The sequence below is a fragment of the Mobula birostris genome, chromosome 28 (genome assembly GCF_030028105.1).
Source record: "Mobula birostris isolate sMobBir1 chromosome 28, sMobBir1.hap1, whole genome shotgun sequence".
Lineage (NCBI taxonomy): Eukaryota > Metazoa > Chordata > Chondrichthyes > Myliobatiformes > Myliobatidae > Mobula > Mobula birostris.
Window position 1 is genome coordinate 24,282,266 of NC_092397.1, and position 17,458 is coordinate 24,299,723.

Here is a 17,458-nt window from a genome sequence, read left to right on the forward strand (position 1 = left end):
GAATGACGCGACACCCACTGGTCGAAACAGGTACTGCAACAGAGTGAGGAATGAGCAGCTCGGAAACGGATATTCGAATTATAGACTCTTAGAGTAAAAGAGACGGTTCACTACCCCAATCTCCACTCGATCATGAGCCGATTGCGGTATAGTGGTGAGCATAGAGGCTTCCCAGCCAGTAGATCTGAGTTCCATTCTCGGTCATTTAAATATCTACAATTGTAGACTATAAAATAACCTCTTTCAGAACTATGTATACGGAACTCGTGGGGCCAAGTAGACCACTCGCACTAATTCAAGGGCAATTTGCTGTGAGTCTAGACGTTTTATTAATTATCATCCACTGTAGTACATCAGAGATTGAATTCTCATCCTTCATCTGGGTTGAAACCAAGTGGACTCCGGCTGAATGATCGAGGACCCCAAATTAAATGAAAACACACATATTAGCATCTATCTATGATATAATTATGAAATTACAGCCAGGTATATCTGATAAAATTAAAATTGAATGGGAAAGGGAACTTCAACTTTGCCTATCTATGGAGAAATGGGATAACAGTTTTCAATTAGTCAGTACTTCCTCTACATGTGCTAAACATACATTAATACAATTAAAATAGTGCATACAGCCCATTTGCCTAAAGATAAATCAGCCCGTTTTTATTCCTATATAAACCCTATTTGTGACAGATGTCACGCTGAGGTGGCTTCTTTAACTCAAATGTTTTGGTCCTGCCCTCTTTTGGAAAAATATTGGAAAGATATTTTTGGTATTATCTCAACAATTCTGTGTTTTGATTTACAACTCCATCCTAATATGGCAATTTTTGGATTGACAATGGTAGAACATAGATCTTTATCTTCTTCAACCTGTCGGATGGTAGCATTTGTTACCTTAATGGCCAGAAGATCTATTTTATTGAACTGGAAGGAGACCAATCCTCCTACTGCATTCCAATGTTTTTTACCAAACTATATTATGTTCACAATTAGAGAAAAAAATAGAAGTGATATTTTTGATCCTTTGGTTAAATTTGAGAAACTTGGAAACCGTTTTATTCAACATTTTCATACGATGTAATTTGACCTTCCCGAATCCTTCTTATTAACTTAATATATACGAATAGAGGAGCGGAGTTGACGATATTACTGAACGTGTTCGATTTAAGATATTGGTCTAGCCCTGTTTTGTTCCGTTTGCTTTTTTGGGTTTAGTATTTAGTTCTTTTTTTTTCTTCTTATTTTTTTTTTTTGGTGGGGGTGTTTCTTTGTATTTTTTTTGCCTTTTATTTCTTTTTTTTTAATTTTGATTAATTACATTATGAGTTTGGATGTCTATTATATCTGTGCTATCCAAAATCTTCTCTGTATATGTTTATTAACAATAAGATTATTCCAATCTCTTTGTATCAACATTGTCATTTTGTTTATAACTTTGGAAAAAATAATAAAAAGAGTTTTAAAAAAAAGAAAAAAAAAGAAAAAGAGAACCCCAAATTAAATGAAAAACACAAAATTAGTCCCGGCAAGGCCGTTTGTTTCAAGAGATCCGCTCCAGGAAACGCACTTTCTGGTTAAATGAAACAGAGAGGTTCCTGATCAAAGGACACCCCGCATTCCGGATATTCTCTCCTTTCCTCTCTTCCATCGGGCAGAAAGCACAAAAGCCTGAAAGAACGTAACACTGTCTCATGGATAGTTCCAGTCCCGCTGTTCTGTCCACTGAATCGTTTCTTAGTACGACAAGCTGTATGTTAGACCTCACAATCCACCTCGTTATGTTGCTGCATCTTATTATTTCCCTACGCTGTGCTTTCCCTGTCGCTGTTACACTTTATTCTGCACTCTGTTGTTACTTTACCTTGTGCGATCTGAATGCACTGTGTAATGATTTCATCTCCAGGGACAGTATGAACGAGAAGGTTTTCACTGTGTCTCGGTACATGTGTCTAAAATATAACAGTTTAAATTCCCATCACGGCCGCAGTTGGGAGTCCCGGCCTCCGTTCAGCGCAGCGTTTCCCAGCTGCCAATGAAACACAACAGAAACAAATCTGCTGGATCATTGGCCGCCAACCTGTCCGTTAACAGCCGAACACCGATGCGCCGCAGAGACAAGTTGTGTGCAAAGTAGGAATAAATGGTTCAATTCTCCGTTGTGGAACGTGACCAACAATCGTTGCTGAGCTGGACCCCGTTTCTCACAATCTACATGACTGGTTTGCATCAGAGAGTCACGGACAATATCAAACAGAAAATCTTGGAAATACACAGTTGTCAGGACTCGAAGCTGCGCGAGGAAATCCCAATGGATTCTGGGTGCATCGTCAAACAGTTCGGCAACAACCACACACTCCCCACTGATTTTTCTTCTGGCATTTATCCAAACGGAAGAAGTGCTATGCCTGGCCGTTCACCTCCTCCCTCAGAACATTCAGGGCCCCAAACAGTCCTTCCAGGTGAGGAAGCACTTCAGCTGTGAGTTTGCCTGGGCCAGTCTACTGTATCGGGTGCTCCCAATACGGCCTCACCTACAATTGCGAGACGCGAAATGGATTGGAGAACCATTTTGACGAGCAACTTTTCTGTGTCCGCAACGAGCAGGATTTCCCAATGGTCAACCATTTTAATTCCACTCCCATTCCCATTCTGACATGTTGGTCCATGGATTCCTCTACTGCCACGATGAAGCCACGCTCGGGATGGAGGAACAACACTTCATATTCCGTTTCTGTAGCCCTCAAACTCATAGAATGAACATCGATTTCTCTAACCAAGTAATTTGTCCATTCTCCGCTCTCTTTTAATTTTCCATTCGGGATTTCTCGAGCGTCTTCACCTTTCCTCGCATGTCTACCGCCTCTCTCTACTCAACCCGCCCCTCCAATCTGATTTCTGCTTTTCAGTCTTTTTCCTTTTCCACTAATCAGCACCCAGCCTCTCATGTACTTCCCTTTCCTCAACATTTCTACCTTCCAGCCTCACCCGGCTCCTCCTATCACCTCCCAGTTTTCAATACTGTCCTTTACCCAACATATCTACCTTCCAACCTCAGCTGGCTCCACCTATCACCTCCCAGTTTTCATTCTCCCCTTTCCCTAACATATCTACATTCCTTCCTCAAATTGCCTCACCTATCACCTCCCAGTTTCCAATACTTCCCTTTCCCCAACATGTCTGTATTCCTTCCTCACCTCTCACCTCCCAGTTTTCAATCTCCCCATTCCCCAACATATCTACATTCTTTCCTCAAATTAACTCACCTATCACCTCCCAGTTTTCAATCTCCCCTTTCCCTAACATATCTACATTCCTTCCTCACCTGTCACCTCCGAGTTTTCAATCTCCCTTTTCCCCAACATATCGAGTTTCCTTCCTCACCTGGCTTCACCTATCACCTTGTAGCTTGTACTCCCTCTCTTCCCCCACCTTCTTGTTCTGGCCTCTTCCCACTTCATTTCCAGTACTGATGAAGGAACACAATTTTTTATTCCCCTCCACAGATGCTGACTAACCAGCTGAGATCGTCCAGTGTTTTGTGTGCGTTAGTCTGATTCTTGTGCCAAAAAATACCCACCTTCGACAGTCGCCACCTGGTCTTCGACTCAGTATTTTTCCCCTCCATTCATTGCCATAGACTGCTGTGCTGGACATTTCACACAGTTTTGATGCTCATATAACATAGAAACAAGAGTACCTATTATAACAGTCACAGTCACTCAGTTGGCCTCACCAGATCCGCGGCTTTACTTTTGACCGATCACGTTCGCCCATCTTGTCTGAAACTGAATACTTTATTTTCTCTCTTCCCCAGTGGTGAAGAATGTGTCTCTGCCTGAAACATTAAATTTGTTTCCGTTTATACAATTGTGACTGACCCGTGAACTTCTCAGTGGAGCAGCAAGTCGTTGCTTTATTTAACTTGCACGTTGATGTGAACAAGAAGCGAAACATCCCGGCTCCTGGGTTTCCAAAACGACTCGGAAAGTCGCGGTGAGATCCGTGAGGCAGTACCAGCCACCCGCCAGTAGAGGGCACCGAGGGTCCGAGTCCTGTGCAGCAGCGCAGAACACTTCAGAGTTCAAAGTAAAGTCAGTATCAAAGCACAAATGTGCTACCATTAGATGCATTTTCTTCAGTGGATTCACAGTAAGTGCAAAGAAACAATATAATCAATGAAAGTGTGCAGACAAGACGGGCAATCAATATAGAAATTTAACAGACTGTGAAAACACAAAAACGTAAAATAATAATCATATAAAGTTATCCAATGGAGGAGCAACACTCCATGGAAAACAGCCCCATGATCTGAGCAGACTAGATGTGAAGAAGGAAATGAGGGACGCTTGGCTCAGAGTTGGAGACCTCTTCCCAGAAACAGAGGGGCTCCTTGTTGCAATACCGCGTCAGGTGGTTAACACAAAAAATATTATAAATGCATAATAAAAGCCCAACAAACTAAAGTCTGCAGAAAATGACAGGGGACACCAGAGACAATAGAACACATTACAGGATGGAGCAGCAGTTTAACTCAATCTGATTACTTACACAGGGACAGTCAATTCACGAACATTATTCACCAAAATCTTGCTTTAAAATGCAAACTCATAAAAGACACCATACATCACTATAAATACAAACCTGTTCTAGATTCAGGTTAGAGTCCTACAAATGATTTTTTGTCTGATCCATTATTACGGATAGGACAATCCATAATAACCATCTGGATGCAATATTACTGTATTAAAAGGCAATAACAACGTACATAATCGATATAGCCATTGCAATCACTCATAACATACAACAATTAACAAGTGGAAAAACACCAGAAATATACTGAATTAGCAGAAGAAATTGAAAGACGATCGAGTATGAACAGGGTATACATTGTCCCAATGGTAATATCAGCAACTATCATCTCAAAGTCACTACACAATAGAGTTAAACAGTTAGGCCAGCAAAGCCATGTTTCTGCAAATCTCCTGAAAACCATTATACTACACACCACCAGAATAGTCTGAAGTCCGTGGCTATTGAGGAATGAGCGTGCATCAGTACGCCCGTACTTCAAGTTTTACTAGCTTGAGCTGAGAAAGTAATAATAATGATAACAAAGCAAATAATGTCGATAGCATGAAATGTCGAGTTTGAAAGTGAGTCAGTGTTGGTGTGAGTGAAGTTGAGTGAATTGATCCCTCTGGTTCAAGTGGCGATAAGATAAATTTAAACATGAAATACACTGGTGCCTGTAAGAGTTTCTGTTGGTTTGATCGTCCATGTACAATATATTAAGTTTATGTCAACCTGAATGTAAGCAAGGCAGGTCGTGGTAGTGTTCTGTTTTCTATATGTGGATATTTTTTAAATGAATACATTAGGGACAGCACGCAGCGCAGAAAACGGACATCAAAGGCTACTGGATCAACAGCGTCCTTGGCTGGGTTGGAACCACCAACATTTCGGATAACAGCCGAACGTACTGACCCATTGCATAGTAGAGGCCACCTGAATAAAAGCAAAACACATGGACAATTCTCCTGGTTTTGGAGGCGGCGAACAGAGATCGGTGTTTCGACTGGCTTTTAGCAATCTGTATCCGTGGGAGGGATCAGGGATTCAACACTGGTATAAACACGTAGTCGGCAGGATTCGAACCTGCGCGGGGAAACCCCAATGGATTTCTAGTCCATCGCCTTAACCACTCGGCCACGACTACAAGTTATTCACAGTTGGAGTCAAATCTCGGAGTCAGATAAACAGGGTTGATCCTGAACTAAAAGCGGGAATTGCTGGAAATATTCAGCAGATCTGTTAGCGTCTGTGAAGAGAGAAACTGAATTCACGTTCAACTCAATGACCTTTCACCAGGAAATCAGTGCACTGAATTGGATGGATAGAATCTCAATCAGAGCGGAGCAGGAGCGGGAGATGTAGAATCCTTGTGCGGGGACTAAGAAACTGCTCGGTAAGAAGACCCTGATGGGAGTTCTTTATAGGCTTTCGAATTGTAGCCACGGATATGGTCTACAATATACAGTGGAAGGTTCTCTTTGTCTGAGGACTGTTATTTAGGTTATAAACACAGGAGATTCTGCAGATGCTGCAAATCCAGAACACAGAATGCCGGAGCAAATCACCAAGTCAGACAGCATCTCTGGGGAGGAGTAAACAGTCGATGTTTCGTGCGGAGATGCCGCCTGGCCCGCTGAGTTCCTCCTCCATTTGTGTATGCTATTTCGGTCAGTCTTCGACGTAACGAGCAGCGACCGCAGTCTGAGGTGCAGCGGAAAACACACCCACACGCCGGGATTTATTTTGTCCAGTCCCGAGTCTCGTTCACCTCCCAATCCGTCCATGTGATCGAATGAAGGACAGAATTCCGTCTGTTTTCAATAGTCCGCAAGTCACTGGGTCTTTAATGTGAAACTGAACTGCTGTCGGCAATCCTCTCTCTCCTCTGTAGAGTCTTGCGTCGGATGTCTTGCGATTCTCGTACCAGACAGTTTAGCAAGTGGTTATAACTCTTTGAATGCTCCTGTGAAATAAAAACATGTTAGAATAAGGGTTGGGGAAGTCTCATCGGCTTCAGTCTCCTCAGGAAGTGGACACACCGGTGTGCTTTCTTGGTGTTCAGACATCGGGTTTCCTGGTCCGCTCTCTGTCTTGAGGAGCCGCTTATTTGCGGTAATGAGCGGTCAGCCTGCTCCTTCTAACGAATCATCTCTTCAGTCTTGTCCGCGTTGAGACTCAACGCATCATTCTACCTCCTTTATGTGTGCCGCTGTATCGCTGCACCGTCATTGTGCCGACTGCAGACCTAATGATTCGGGCTTCCAGTGTTCAAAATTCAATGCTCACTGGCGTGGAGATGCCGGGGATTGAACCCGGGACCTCATACATGCAAAGCATGCGCTCTTCCACTGAGCTACATCCCCACTTAAAATGCAGAAGTTTTCTGATCCAACACTTCCTGCATATCACAACTGAGCAGTGCAACACAGATAATGGCTGATAGCCACAGTCATCTGAAGGATAGTTTGAATTGTATCCTAGTGAAAAAAGATGGACGCTTGACCTCACAATTTACCTCCTCATAACACTCCACCTCAATATTTACCCGCACTGTGCTTTCTCTGTCGCTGTTCCACTTTATTCTGTATTTTATTATTGATTTATCTTGTTCTCTCTCAATGCACTGTGTCTATGAAAGAGAAGTTTTTCGTCACATATTGTATGTGGGTACGTGACAAAAATAGAACAATTTTAACCCCCACTGAACTCGGTACGGCAGCGGAAAGGGAGCATCGCCCCATTCTCCCCCCCCCACCCCCCCGCCCCGCCCCGGACAGAACAGCCTATCCCAGCAGACAATGAAATGCACAGAAAAAGCTGCTGGGTCACCAAACACTCTGGCTGGGCTCGAACCACCAACCTGTCGGTTAACTGTCGAACGCTCTCACCGATTGCGCCACCAAAACAGTGAGTAAAAGATGAATTAAATGGTCCATTTCTTCGTTGGACGATGTTGACCAGTAGTCTATGCTATGACACGGCTTTTCACAATCTACGTGACTGAATGATTTCCATCTGAGAGCCGCGGACACTATAAAAAGCAAACGTTAGGAACAAATATTTGTCGGAATTAGAAGCTGGACGGGAAATTACCAATAAATTCATGGTGCATCTGCAAACGACTCAGCCACGACTACACACTCCTCACAGCTGGGCAGGCCAGGCAGACGGGCATTTTACATGCAATGTGGTCACTGTGTCCCGGAACACGGGTGTCATAAGTCGGGCGTTCGGACCGGACCCAAATGCAAGACACGGACACGGCAGTTCTAGGAACAGGACTAGGTTTGTTGAGATAGCAAGGGGAGTCAGGAAGAAACGACGCTGGGCATTGACACGGGCCCTGGATGAGACTAGGAGTCAGGGCCGGGGTTAGGACTTGGACTAGAAACACGGGAGCCGGACGAGGAACTAGGAACGAGGAGCCTGGACTAGGAACACGGAGCTCCGGAACGAGAGCCTGGATAAGGACTCGGAATCTGGGTCTTGACTCGGAACCGGAAACCGAGTCTAGGCTAGGACTCAGGACGAGGATCACGGCAAGGACTGAACGTGTCTACAGGGCAGGACGTGGAACTCCTGAACAGGATGTGGCTAAGGACGGGACGAGAACACAAAGCCTTCACATGGACAGGACGAGGTTCTTGGACGTGCCTTGGACAGGACGAGGGAACTCCAGCACAGGGAGAGGCTCTTGAACTAGGTTTGGCTCGGCTGTTGCATACAGGGCCGAGATCCTTCCTAGGACGTAGGGCCGAGATAGACTGCCAGGGATTCGGATGGGGACGATACAACACAGGACGAGGAATCTCCAGCACCGGCCTGGGCGAGGTACTCCTGGGCTGGGCGAGGACACGAATCTCAGACTTGGACAGAGCTAGAACACGGAGCAATGACTTTGTCTTAGAACACATGAACACAGAACCTTGGACTTGAGCACAGGAACAGGGAACACAGAGTCAGGACCCCTCTTTGGGAACAGGGCGTAGGGCCGGGACTCGTACACAGAACACGGACACTAAACACCGGGGACACAAAGATACAGTTCCAAACTCAGCGATAGACATTTCCTTCTCTTGGCAATGCTCCGATCTCACTCCGGCGGTTGAACTTGATGGGGATACTGAGGAGGTTTCAGGCAAGAAGGGAAAGGAACAGTCCAGCAAACAATCCCTGGTTTACAGAGGTATTTATGTGCCAGACCGAAATCAGAATCATCTGCCTCTATTAAGGCACCCAACGGAACAAGGGAGAAAACAAGAAAACCCGGAACGAGGATCGATGGACTTGACCATGAACTGGAATCCGACTTCACGTACCCGACCATGACAATGGGGAGTGTATCCATCCCGGGATCGGAGAAAACAGGACTATTATTGAATTAAAATCTGAAACTATTTGAAATATTCCGCAGCTCAGACAGCGTCTGTGGAGGGAAAAACAGAGTTCACCCTTCAGGTCGATGACCTTTCACCCTGAACTCTGGGCGCGCAGTTGAAGGAGAGAATCACCCTAAGTTGCAATAGTCCTTGGATACTTCCAATCAGTCTCCTCAAGGCTTTCCAGGTGTTAGATTAAATGTCCTTGGACCTGTGACTTATCAGAATGGCTTCTTGTAAACCTGTCAATAGTCCAGGGTTTTATCGGTGGGCACAGATTCCTTACTGCCCTGCAGTGAATGTAAAATGCCAGTGCTAATCTCTCGGGTAACAGCTGGTCCTGATCCCTGCCCAGTGAATTTCCGGCCAAGATATTCGGACCTATCCAAGGCCTTATAAGTTCTGTTGTTTTATCTCCTTTGTTAAAAAAAACATGCCTAGTTTTGTTTAATCCTTCTGAGTCTGCTTGATACTGCGCTTAGTTCCAAAGATCCAGTGAGGCAGTTTTCCTCATCGACTATCCTTGTAAGCTGCACGAAAAACTCTATTAGACCGGTTAGACGCAAACTATTATGGACAAAGTCATGTTGACTGTCTCCAATCAGGCGCTGCCTATCCAGATACATACGTACTGAAGATTGGCCGTGGTTAAGAATATTTGAAATATGTCTGCGATAACCCCTGCAATTTCTGCACTAACCTTCAACAAGGACAAAGGAACACCTTACGAGGCCATGGGGTGTTTACACCCCAATTTGCCTCCTCTTTTTCAATCAGATTAGTGTCCATGACCTCTCTAATGTTTTAGCTTAATTTTATAGATTGTGCGTCCGTTTCCAAGAAAATTAAAATGGAAGATTTTCATTTAAGTTCTCCCCAATCTTTTTGGCTCCATTTACAAATGACCACACTGACCATTGTGAAGGCCAACGTTGTCCCTTTCTATCCTTTTGCTCTTAATATATCTGTAGAAGCCCTTGGAATTCCCCTTCCCCTTGTCTGCCAGAGCAAACTTATACTTTCCTTTCCCCTCCTGATTTCCCTCTCAAGTGTTGTTTGCATTCTTTGCATAATCAAAGCATCATGCGTCCCTCGTCCGTGGTGTATCAAGGTGCACACTTGTGTCCCAGTTTATCGCAGAGGGAGAAATCCTCAAAAACTGTCAAAATATGTAGGCACATCATTCTCATTCCACCGCCGGCTATTGATGTCACTTTCTGTAGTAAGAAGGAGCAGGTCGTTGTTCTCCATGGCCAGAGACACCGTGTCTGTATCTATATCCCACAACCGAGTTAATCATGGGGCGATACATTCCCCAGAATTTGGAACATTTTTGTCCCGCGTATCCGCCTTTTCCTTGCATCGACGCCTCCCATAACTGAACAGGCTAACGCGCTTGGGAAGCGGAATCATCTGGGCCGGATGGACTTCATTGCAGAAATATGAAAGAGGTAGCTGAACAGATGGTGGAAGCATTAGTTGCGTATTTTCAAGAATCACTAGATTCAGAAATGTTTCCGGAAAGTGGAAAATTGAAACTCTCTCTTCACCTTTAGAAGAATAGAAGGGGGCAACAGCCAAATGGCTTGATTTCAGTGTTTAACATGTTGTTGGAGTTAAGCATTATTTTACACATAATATATTTTCTTATTAACTGATTTTTTTTTTTAAAGGAGGATATTCAAACATTAGGTACAAATAGAATTAGGTGTCCTTGTGCAGGATTCCCAAAATGTTGACTTGCAGCTTGAGTTGGGAGTAAGGAGGCAAGTACAATGTTCGCATTCATTGTGAGAGGACAGAGGTACAGTGTAATCTCATTTTAGAAAGTCAGAGACGAGTCACGATCACGTGATGGGTGGATTTATTCAAGAGGTAACAAGTAGGCATGGTGCAGGGTTTATCAGTAAATTTGCGTACGTTTCACAAAACAGGCAGGTCAAAAACATTTGTACACATTAGTCTCTGTACAGTGTGAGAGTGGTGGTTTCATTTCGTACCTGTCAATCTCTGCTGCAGATGAGACTGGGAGTTCATTCTGTACCTGTCAGTCTCTGGTACAGTGTGAGAGTGTGGGTTTAATTTCGTACCTGTCAATCTCTGCTGCAGATGAGACTGGGAGTTCATTCTGTACCTGTCATTATCTGGTACAGCGTGAGAGTGTGGGGTTCATTCTGTACCTGTCAGTCTCTGGTACAGTGTGAGATTGTGGGCTTCATTCTGTACCTCTCACTGTCTGGTACAGTGTTAGAGTGTGGGGTTCAATCTGTAACTGTCAGTTTCTGGTATAGTGCAGAGGTTTAGTGCACAGTTTACCTCGAAGTAATGTTAATTCAGTTTCATTACTGCAGTTGATTAGTTTGATTAAATCTTTTTTGAGCAATTGGACACAATGATCCACATGAATGCAGTATCTCAGAATCAATGCTATCAGTCAATAACAGCATCAGACACAGGAGCAGTGTTATGTGATTGGGCCCGTGGCTGACTTATTATCCCTCCCAACCCTATTCTCCTGCCGTCTTCCCATAATGTGTGACACTCTTAATATTTAAGAACTTACCTACGCCCGCTTTAAATAGACCCAGTAACTTTACCACCAGAGCCGTCCGTTTTTAATATACAAATTACTTGGCTTCCTCAGCAATGAATGCCACAGATTCCTGTCTTCTATTTCCGTAGATAATGTATTCCTTTCGGTGCAGTCATCTGCCCCAATCCGGTCCCAGAGAATAAAGCTGTGGGTCTGCGCCAATCTTTTCACCTCCTGCCCAACAATGTGAAACAGCATCCGCATCTCACCAAATGGATTCATCTCCCTAAAGTTCAAATGTGAAAGATTAAACTAAATTTATTACCGAAGTATATACTCGTAACCACATGAGCATCCACCGTAAATACAATGAAACACAATAGAATCAATGAAAGACCGCACTGAAGAAAGACAGCAGACCAGCATTGTGCAAAAGACTATAAACTATGCAAATACAGGAAAGAGCAAACAAAATATTAATAATAAATAAATAATAAATAAACGTCGAGAACATGAAATGATTAGTCTTGAAAGTGAGTTTATGGGTTGTGGGTACAGGTCAGTGTTGGGTAAATGAAGCTATCCATTCTTCTTCAGGAGTCTGATGGTTGCGGGGTGATGGATCTGTTGATGTGTTACCTCCTTCCTGATGGAGCTGTGTGAAGATAGTATGATCTGCATGGCCGCGGCCCTCTATTCCGTGTAGATGTGCTCAGCGATGGGGAGGGACATAACTGTGCTGGACTGGGCTCTATCCATTACGCGTTCTGGGCTTTTCCGTACAAGGACATTGGTGGTTCCATGCCAGCTCCTCTTGCCACCAGTCAATATACTCTCCACCACTCATCTATTGAAGTCTGTCAAACTTTTAGATGACATGTAGAGCGCTGCCGTGCCTTCTTTGTAACAGGAGGTATGTGCCGGGCCCAGGAGAGAGAATCTGAAATGATAACTCTGAGGAAGTTATATTTCCCCCTTCATCCTTCCCTCGCTGCTGCTCCCTCGTCCCTCACCATCCGCACTGCGCTCTCACTTGGCTTTTAGCATAGATTCCCTTCTCACTTCTTTCACTTAATTTCGTGAGCTGAGTTTGTCAACTCGCTCCTATAACGCTACTTCAGTGACAGCTCAACTACCTAAAAAATTTCCACTGCTTCTTACGTTGTTGTCCGCCAGAGCACCGTCTCTTCAGTCATAACACGCTGACAGGAGGTTATGACCATCGCGTATTTATTGATGTCCACATGCAACTAATATTTAGACAGTTCCTCTGAGGTATTTCCAGGCCTGTTCTTTTTTATATCCCTACTGTGTTTGTCACATTTACTCTTTCAGTTTTCTAGCGCGGGTATGCGTGAAATTGTGTGTGTGTGTGTGTGTGTGTGTGTGTGTGTGTGTGTCTGTGTGTGTGTCTGTGTGTGTCTGTGTGTGTGTGTGTGTGTGTGTGTGTGTGTGTGTGTCTGTCTGTCTGTCTGTGTGTGTATGTTTAAATCTTTGTGTATGAGTGAGATTTACCAGCGGATATAATTTCAATGTAATGTTTGGGAACTCATTCCCAGACCAGAGAAATAACTCATATCAAGTGCCGATTCTGCGAGGGAAAGGGTAAATTTCCTTAATCAGAAAAGGTATTTTAATTATACTTTCTTTGGTTTGTTTGGGTATGTGTTAATAGCTTTTATGGAATTAATCAATTCGAATTTTATTTTTACAACATAAGAACATTTCTCAGAATATCTACTTATTCAAGGATTTTGGGAGATGTCATAAGGAAGCAGATTCACCGGTTTGGCAAGTGAGACAGAAGACACAGACCAACACAGACAAAATGCTGGAGCAACAGGCAGCATCTATGGAAAAGAGAACAGTCGACGTTTCAGGCCGAGACCCTTCAGCAGGACTGAAGAAAATAAAGATGAGTAGTAGAGGGGGGAGGAAGGGGGGAAGCCATGTGATAAGCGAAACCGGGAGGGGGTGGGGTGGAGCAAACATTTGGGAAGTTTTTTAACGAAAGTGATACAGGACTGGAAAAGAGGGAGTCTGATAGGAGAGGCAGAAGGCCATAGAAGAAAGGAAACGGAGAAGGAGCACCAGAGGGAGGCAATGGACAGGCAATGAATTCAACCCCCGGCATCTCCAGGTTGGTGACTGTGATTTAAAATTCTGTGGAACATCCCAGATGTTGAAATTCCGAGCAACATTCAAAACATGCTGGAGTAACTCAGCAGACCAGAGCATAAGCTACTGCCAAACCTGTCTTTACACCGTCCTACATGGGAGAGTTAAAACCCGATCCTTACTGTTTCAGTTACAAAGCTGTGGTGGTGAAATGGAAAACCCGCCCCGCGTGGCAGGGAGGTGCGAAGCATCAGCGATACTCCACATCTCCCCATCTGTCACTCACTGGTCCGGCCGTGATGGTCTGAACATGACACCAACAGGTAATCCCGGTGGAGGAATTGCTGCGTTTGAGGTGAGTGCTTGCAGTACATCAACGTCGCGAGTTCCGCTCACAAGGTGAACTGCGGGTTCAACACTGAAGCAACTCCGACATTCATTCAATCATCAGGACAGGATTAGAAAGTTAATGGCACCTCGGGTGAAAACGTCGTTATTTATTTAAAAAGATACTGCCAGTGGGCTGAATTGTCCGTCTGGACAATTAAATAAAGTAAAACACATTTCACCGGCGAAATGGCGGGAACGAGGTGCAAGACGGGATAGAACATAAAAGGCACGGAGATAATAACTGGGTGAGCCAGATAGAAAGGTGGAGAAAAAGAGAAAGAGGACAAACAAAAGAAAAGGAAGTACGTTTGAGTTTGTATACGGGAAGAAGACGAAGTGAATCCGAACATATACAAGCACAGAACAAGACCCAGACATGTACAGACACAGGCACAGACACCGACCATGACATGTACAGACACAGACGCGAACTCAGACATATACAGACACAGAACGAGACCCAAACATGTACAAACACAGGCATAAATACATACATACATACACACAAAACATCGTGCAACATTCACAGTTCAACAGATCCAATCTTTCCTGTAGCAGAGTGGCGCAGCGGAAGCGTGCTGGGCCCAGAACCCAGAGGTCGATGGATCGAAACCATCCTCTGCTATAATCTCTGTTGGCGGATAACATAATTATCCTCTTGTTTTAAGACACTAATGTGTCACATAATGCATCTATAAGAGGAAACGGTATTTCAATTGAAATTAGTCATTTATTCGTGCTCTTTTAATTCTCGTCTCTGTGGCGCAATCGGTGAGCGCGTTCGGCTGTTAACCGAAAGGTTGGTGGTTCAAGCCCACCCAGGGACGGTAGTACTCCAGTTGTCTGTTTTTCCTCTCTCTTGTACACGAGAAAATGTGCAGCAGCATCTATGGAATAAAGTACACAGTCGATGTTTCAGGCTGAAACATTTCTTCAGGATCATGAAGCAGCCTGGCCTGCTGAGTTCCTCCAGCAGTTTGTGTGTGTTGCTTGGATTTCCATCACCTACACATCTTCTCGTTTGTGATTCAACTTCTGCACTGTGAAGTCTCTTCCATGGAATTGAATTGAATTGACTATTAATTACTTCCTTCACATGCATGAGTAAAAACCTTTAAGTTACGTCTCCGTTTAAATGTGTAATGTACAATTTATAGTAATATGTAATAAATATTACTATATTTAACACAGTCAATATAACGTAGAAATACAATTGTATCAGCGAGAATTAATCAGTCTGATGGCCTGGTGGAAGAAGCTGTCCCGGAGCCTGTTGGTCCCGGCTTTTATGCTGCGGTACTGTTTCCCGGATGGTAGCAGCTGGAACAGTTTGAGATTCGAGTCATTCCGGTCCTCAACGATCCTTCGGATCACTTTTTTACAAGTCTGTCTCTGTAAATGTCCTGAATAGTGTGAAGTTCACATTTGCAGATGCGCTGGGTTGTCCGCACCACTCTCTGCAGAGTCCTGCGATTGAGAGAAGTACAGTTCCCATACCAGGCAGTGATGCAGTCAGTCAGGGTGCTCTCAATTCTGTGCCTGTAGAAAGTCCTTCGGATTTGGGGACCCATACCAAATTTCATCAACCGTCTGGGGTAAAAGAGGCGCTGCTGTGCCTTTTTCACCACGCGGCCGGTACTTACAGACCTCGTGAGATCCTCGCTGATGTGTATGCCGAGGAATTTTCACCCTCTCAACCCCAGATACATTGATGTCAATAGGGGATGCCTACTCTGTGAAGTTTGAATCTTCCCTTCGACGGGAGATCAGAGAAACCCTCTCTCACTGTTCCCCCTTTGTGATCTGAGTTGTGTTTTTTTTTTTTCTGCTGCGTTTCATTGCCAGTTGGGAAACTCTGTGCTGTCCGGAGGCCGGTGCTCCCTACTGCTGCCGCAACGAGCTCAGTGGTAATTGAATCTGTTCTACATGTTTTAGTCACATTCTGTACCGAAATACAGTGAAACGCTTCTCATTCTCTCTGTTCATAGAGATCAGACCATTATACAGTGTATTGGAAGAGAACAAGGTGAAGCAATAACAAAATGCAGAATAAAGTGTAACAGGGACAGAGAAAGCACGGCGCAGGTAAATAATAAGGTGCAGTTTCGTACCGAGGTGGATTGTAAGGTCAAACATCCATCCTATCTTATGGAAACCATTCAATAGACACAACAGTGGGACTGAAACTATCCTGAGACTGTGACGCGTGCTTTCAGGCTCCTGTACTTTCTGCCGGATGAAAGAGGGAACGAGAGAATATCTGGGGCAGGTCATGTCTTTGGTCAGGTAAATGTATGTCCGATTTGACCAGAAAGTGTGTGTTTCCTCGAGCGGAGTCCGTGGAACTAACGGACTTCCCGGGTCTAATATGTGTTTTTCATTCAGTTTGGGGTCCTCGATCATCCTACATGAGGGACCAGCACCATCGTACATGAGGAATCCATCTCATCCATTAGAGTGAATTTCATTCACAATAAATTGCTGATGAATTAGAGTTCTGCGTTCATAGCGCTTGGTGAGGGTTTTTTTTTTTTCTTTTTTATCCTGAAAGTGTACAACCTGCAATGGCCGGGAATGGAATCCGCGTGAACTGCTTGGGAAGCAGCTATGCTCACCACTATACCACCATCGCCCCATGGTGCAAACCAGATTCGGTTACTGAATGGTCTCTGGTGCTATCAGATTCTGTAACTCGATTCTCAGTGTCTGAGCTGTTTTCTGAAGGATCGTTCCTCACTCTGTTGCAGTTCCTATTCCGACCAGTGGGTGTCGCGACGTTCCGACAGACCGGAGAAACACAGCACCTGGGAATCGACTGAAAGGAGAATCGACCCGAGAGGTTCGAAGGGCTACAAATGGTTTCCTGCTTCACGTATCAGTAAATGGGAAACAAATCATGATTATAAATACCCGATCAAACAACACGCAGTTAGACATTAATGGGATCGCTTCCTTTGTCCAGTCCTTGAACTCAGTAAGTGACAGAATCATTTTCCCTCGGGATCAATAAAGTATGACTGTGACTATGACTATAACTAAAGAGTTCTGAGACGCGTCCAGCCACACAGTGAGGAGGGAATGGGAAAAATGTGCCAGCTCTACACTCAGCAAACAGACATCAGAGTGACTCGATGAGTTCTCCTACACAACAACATCCGTGTGACAGATTCCATACTCCTGTTTATTCCTCGTTAGTTCAGTGGTTAGTATCACCGCCTGTCACGCGGGAGACCGAGGTTCAACTCGCGACGAGGAGACCGTTTTCCTGCTTCAAATGAATACGGGATTCGAATATGGGACAATCTAGTGTGCAAATAGCCCAAAACTGGAGAGTTTCCCGAGAACAAGGGACGTTCATCGTTTTGTTTTCACTTTTCCCTCACGACGTCTGTATCTCAAGCAGTTTGATGTTACAGTCAATGACGGAATGGGTCACTCCGAAACATTAAACAGGGGCTGCTGC

The 17,458-nt window shown here is 44.4% G+C and overlaps 1 protein-coding gene and 3 non-coding genes across 4 annotated transcripts in view; 1 reads left to right on the top strand and 3 right to left on the bottom strand.

Moving 5' to 3' along the window:
* LOC140189013 (uncharacterized) overlaps window positions 1–17,458 on the bottom strand; it is a 1,003,756-nt gene that overhangs the window by 485,945 nt on the left and 500,353 nt on the right. The window lies entirely within an intron of this gene.
* Window positions 5,638–5,719, bottom strand: trnas-aga (transfer RNA serine (anticodon AGA)). Its single transcript has one exon. It is a non-coding gene; the product is annotated as a tRNA-Ser (tRNA).
* On the bottom strand, window positions 6,867–6,938 carry trnaa-ugc (transfer RNA alanine (anticodon UGC)). The gene has a single exon. It is a non-coding gene; the product is annotated as a tRNA-Ala (tRNA).
* Window positions 14,549–14,620, top strand: trnal-cag (transfer RNA leucine (anticodon CAG)). Its single transcript has one exon. It is a non-coding gene; the product is annotated as a tRNA-Leu (tRNA).